We start from the raw sequence: 6,127 nt of genomic DNA, 5'->3' as shown, positions 1-6,127 counted from the left end.
GTGTACCCTGAAGAGAGTCTACCGATGCTGAACTTTAGAAGCAAACACAGAAAGGAGAGAGGTGATCAGAAATGCCACAGGGGATATGGACAAAGTACCAGCAGTGTCCTTCCAGTCTTGCAAATAAGTTATCTTCCCTCTTGTCACAGGAAGTGTCCTGGAACACTTTCCATCCTCCACCTTTTGGATTTCAACTCAAATGTCACTGTCTCAGGAAAACTTTGCCTAATTTTTAGTTTGTGATGATACACATTTAATATTATATCTATTTGCCTAGTGTTTTCTCCTTCTCCCATTATCCATTAGCATAACCATGCCTACTTCTGCTTATTGTTTTACTCCGAATCTTGGCCTATAGTGGGACCCTCAATAAAGGAAAAGTGAGAGCAGGGGAGAAAATGGGAGCCTAACTGCTTGAAGCAGACCCTGGGGGGCATTTAACTTCAATAAGAATTTCACCACCCTTACTTGTGATTTGGAGAATTCAGTGCTGAATCAATATGACTCCATTAATTGCATGCAGTTTGTAAAGAGAAATTTGATGCCACATATGGTCAGACTGGGTTGTTTTTTGCTAATGAGCACAAACGTGTTTAGGAAGTTAAGACAAGCCTATCCCACTAAAGATAGTCCATGTTTTCCAAAATTAGTTAGATCCCATCTGAATGAATGCATTTTCAGTTCAATAGCTCACGCCTTCATTCAGCAAGTCTTTATTATTATTATGAATGCTGGCTTTGTGCTGAGCCATGGAGGTGTGGAAGTTACTGGGGATACAAAAATATGAGGAAGATATATATTTTATCATATGTAATCAATTGGAAAAGATATTAAACAAATGAGGACACATATTTACTTCAGAATAGTTGATAAATGACTTGAAGGTAAAGTATGGCCATAAATGATATTAGTAGATAACATAAAGTGATATTAATATACAGTTTATATGTTATATACAAAACTTACAGCTAGGATATATAATTTTGGGTTTACTATACAGATGAGAATAGTTGAAATTTTCATTCTCTGATACATTTTGCTGATATATGTCTTTGGAGAAACCAGAATACCTTTATCTACTTTAATATGTAATATCCTTCATTCTCATTCCAAATAATTATTATTGTTGTGGTATGCCATCATTTTGTATTGATTTTAGATGTCATTTCAATGCTAAACCTATTTTCCCAAGTAAATCTGTAATGCTCATGTTTTGTGAACAACTTACATTCTTTTGAAAGTAAGGAAAAATATCAGAACACCTTACTCTGTTGTGAGAGAAGAAGGTAAATAAAATTCCAAAATGAAAACAGTTCAAAAAAATAATAAAATTCTGTAAGGAAGCCAAGTATATATAAGACATTATAGAAATCAAACAATGAATGTTTAATGAACAAATACTACTGGTAATGTTGTCTAAGTAATCAAGTAGATTAAAAGAGTTCATGTAAGACATGATTCCTGACTTTAGTGTGCATTCCAACAGTTGAAGAGATGACATAATTGCATCACCAACAAAAACATGATAGCTGTCATTTATTGAGCATTTGTTGTTTTAAGTACTGTACTTTACATGCACTTCTCTTATTTAATTCAAATAAAACCAGTGAGTTAGGAACTATTATTATCTAGATTTTACATCTGATTATAGAGATTAGATCCTGAAACCTGGTTTAGAGAACCTGACAAGAACTAGTTTGAGGAAGATGGCATTTTACAAAGAAAGGATTATGGAAAATGTTTCCATATCATTTCAGAAAATTGAACAATACACAAATACCTAATACATAAAATTCTAGATGGATTAAATCACTTAAGGATTTTAATATATTAATTGTTTTGAGAAGCTGACCAAAAAAATGTAATACTGTGAAAAATAGGCTACTTTTAAAAGGTAATGCAAACAAAACCCATAAGTAATCAGCAAATTTGACTACAAATTCTTTTTTATTTCTGAATGACAAAACACCCTGAGTGTAAAATTAAAATATAAATGACAGAGTAGAATTTGTAGGTCACAGTGTATGATCAGGCCATTCAAGATGGTGCTCTCTTGCTCTCTGTACATTCCCTGGTTTACCAGTCCCTGCTTCACTCACATGACTATCTGATCCTCTTAATTAGAAAGCTTAATCAGTAATGCCAGCATGCTTGCTCACTGCCCCAGCTAGTGATTGTTCTAATCCTTAGGCCAGAATGGCTTCACCCGTTAGTTTATTAGAGGGAAACATCTGCCCTCCATGATGGTGATTAACCAGAGGGGCTTTGAGGGACGTTCCCCAGCGGCTGGTTTCCCTGGTAACTGAAGCAACCTGACATCAACTACCCTTATAAATGGTAGCCTGCTTCTCCCTGGAGTAGTGAAGAGTGCTGTCATGTTTCTGTACATGGTCAGGTTTCACTCCAGGACCTTTGCTTCAGACATGTAAGATTCCCCTATCCAGTAAACCATTGACATCTATGGCACTGTCTTTGGGCTTTTTGGTCTCGAGGCTGGGCAACTACAAGTCTTGCAGGACTACGGGGTGCAGCCCAACACAGAGGAAGCCAGTGTTCCTGCTGCCATGACTAGAAAACTGAGATAAACTGTAACAGTAGTGTTTAAAGCATATAGGATAGCTGTGAAAACAAAAAAGACTTGAACTAAAGTTTCAGAGAGGAAAGAGCTTGCCTTTGGTGAGATGACAACAGCCAACTATTTACTTTCTTGGGGGCATTTTCCAATTCTGAGTTTAAACTGCAGATTACCTTAGTTTTTCCTTAGGGACTGTATGAAGGGGAAGATAAGCAGCCAGAGATTTTTTTTTTTTTTGCGGTAGGCGGGCCTCTCACTGTTGTGGCCCCTCCCGTTGCGGAGCACAGGCTCCGGACGCGCAGGCTTAGCGGCCATGGCTCACGGGCCTAGCCACTCTGCCGCATGTGGGGTCTTCCCGGAAGGGGGCACGAACCCATGTCCCCTGCATCGGCAGGCGGACTCTCAACCACTGCGCCACCAGGGAAGCCCCCGACGGAGATTTTGAACAGTCTAGTTGGTATAATGGATGAGAATCTAGACAGGCCATGGCCTCTCTATGTGGAGCCATAGAGAGGGTAAAACACGTGGCTGGTTTTATCCACAAAGTAGGGTGTGGCATATTTAATTGAAGCTGTATGTAGCAAGAACCTGAAGAGGTATGCTCAAAACCTCTGATACGCAGAACTAAACATCCCACTGTCTTTTAGGTCTGAAGCAACAGACTTCCTAGACTATAAATTAAAAGCTTTTAGGCTTCCCTGGTGGCACAGTGGTTGAGAGTCCGCCTGCCGATGCAGGGGACGCGAGTTCGTGTCCCGGTCTGGGAGGATCCCACGTGCCGCGGAGCGGCTGGGCCCGTGAGCCGTGGCCGCTGGGCCTGCGCGTCCGGAGCCTGGGCTCCGCAGCGGGAGAGGCCACAAGGATGAGAGGCCCGCATATCGCAAAAAAAAAAAAAAAAAACCTTTTGGTAGGGCACATCAAAGGAATAAGGAAGAGCCAGAAGTACATTAAATCTCCTAAAAATGAACCCTAGCTCCCCACCTTGTTCAATCCCTAACTGAATGGATGGAATCAGCACCTCACCCTATCTGCCCATCAGAACCAAGAGGAAACCCTCTTTGGGGGAAAATAACATCAGCTGAAACCTCTAGTTTTTTTTTCCATGCACAATATTTAATGTAAAATAAAAATCACAAGCTATGCAAATTGACAGAAAAATGTACTTAAAAATCTTAAAGAAACAGGCAATAGAGTTAGACTGACAGATGGTGCATACATTGGACTTAGCAGGACAAAGACATTAAAACAACTATTATAAATGTTAATTAAAATAGATTAATATATGGAAAAAATGCATTAAAAGATGTTTAACTTACCCAGAGAATTCAAATCTATACAAAAAAATGGCTTTCTGGAACTGAAAATGCAGTATCTGAATTGACTGATTCAACACAGTGCAAGGCAGAATTAATGACCTCAAGACAGGTCAATAGAAAATATACAAGCTAAATCACAGAGAGGGAAAAAAAGAATGGGAATAAGACTAGTATGGAGTATAAAAGAAATGAGAGGGACATACTCAAATGGGAATGGGAAGCATTCTATAATCTTAGGATTGAGTAACTATATATATATATTTTTTCTTTTAATTTTGTGATTTTCTCAGAAGCTTTTCTTAGACTTCTCTGCCTCTTAAGTAAACTGGGAAGGCTAGAGGGGTATGAAATTGTCTAACTGAATTGCCCTTCTCCCAGATCAGATAAGTCTCTGGTAAAGTAGTTTCCCTTGAGGTAGGTCTCTGATGGATAATGCTGAGCCTATTTCAAAATAGGCCTGACTGAAGTACAAGTAAAGTTGTCTCCAATCTTCACCATAAGAACTGGAGTTTCTTGATGGTAAAACCCATGAAAGTGTGAGGGCTCCCCTAAGACTAGGCCCCCAGGAATTTTTAATCTTTAGTCCACACTCAGCCTCTAGTATTAGTCAGTTATGATTTAAGGGTTCATACAGGTTCCAGCTGGTAAACTGATCTCAGCTGTGATTCTTTATATTCACCTGTCTCTCCAGCTTTCAAGGCAGCAGTTGGCCCTGTGACCTAAAATCTCGGATGGATCTAAGAATGTCGACTTTCATATTGTTCCATGATGACTTCCAAGCTCTTGACGTATCAGAACTGAAATCGTAAGACGTGATTACTTTTCATTAGTTTTTTGCTTTGTGGCTTTCCTGACACTAATACTATACTTTCATACTATAAATGTATGTGAATGAAGCCTGTTGTTACAAATTCTTGAGACTTTTTTTTCCAGTCTAAGATGAGACAAACAAATTTTTTTAAAGTTTTTCTTGGCCATAACATGTTTTCTAGTCCTGTTTTTTATAAATTTATCTATTTTTATTTTTTTATTTTTGGCTGCGTTGGGTCCTCTTTGCTGTGCATGGGCTTTCTCTAGTTGCGGTGAGCAGGGACTACTGTTTGCAGTTTGTGGGCTTCTATTGCTGTGGCTTCTCATTGCAGAGCACGGGCTCTAGGCCCACAGGCTTCAGTAGCTCTGAGCGCAGGCTCAGTACTTGTGGCGCACGGGCTTAGTTGCTCCGTGGCATGTGGGATCTTCCCGGACCAGGGATCAAATCCGTGTCCCCTGTATTGGCAGGCACATTCTTAACTACTGTGCCACCGGGGAAGCCCCTCTAGTCCTTTCTTTGAGTGTGTTGTCTTTTACAATCCCTCTTTTATTCAGAGTTCTCAATTCCAATGTCTTATGTTGTTCTAGCTCAGGGCCTTACCTTTGTCCTCTAGCAGTAAGATTAGCAAAAGCCCTTAAACACAAATTCTGAACCTACTTAGCACTGTGGTTTCCTGATCCTGCTTCACTCTTGGCCCTTTACATAATTGCATGTTCAGATGGCAATTTAAAGGTTGGTTATTCCATTATTTTTAACCCAAAACATCTATGTTTTTTTTTTTTTTGCAAGCGTATTTTTAGTTTCTCTTTAGATACCCCAGACAAGTCAACAAATAATCTGAAAGCTCGTTCCTTTCTGGTTCGTAACTGTGTTGTGGAAAGTTCAGATTATACAATAAGTGATGCTTGGATCACCGGACTGTTGTAGCTATAATTCATTAATGGAAGCAGTTTTTAAACTGTGCCAGGCAGGTGGAATGCAAGAATGAGCAGGACAGCATTAGTTAAATTTCATTTCCTCTAAGATCTTTCTATCTAAAGAAATTGTTAGGGAGGAAAAATCTTCCCTTCTTGCCTGCTCGGTTCTTTGGCTGGTCTAGTAATTAAATTGAAATAAAATACATCAACAGGAGAAACACTAATTTTGTATGTATGGGAGCTCCATAAAAATGAGACTCAAAGAAGTGACCAAAGCAGGAAACTCTTAGATCTTTTATACAAACAATACATCTGTGAAGAACTGACAAGACAGAAGCTGGGTTTGGGATTGTAAATTAGTGAAGAAGTTAATAAGGTTTATTTATACAGTCTTCTTTGCCCTAAATTCCCTATTTCTGGTGTTAGGATGCCTTCCACCTTCCTGATACAGTATGGGTCACTTTTCACATGAAAGATTTTATTTCCTGCCTTTGGTGGGGGGGGGGGG

Source organism: Lipotes vexillifer, unplaced genomic scaffold, assembly GCF_000442215.2.
Source record: "Lipotes vexillifer unplaced genomic scaffold, Lipotes_vexillifer_v1.1 scaffold330, whole genome shotgun sequence".
In the NCBI taxonomy this organism is placed as follows: Eukaryota; Metazoa; Chordata; class Mammalia; order Artiodactyla; family Lipotidae; genus Lipotes; species Lipotes vexillifer.
This window is presented reverse-complemented; position numbering follows the sequence as displayed.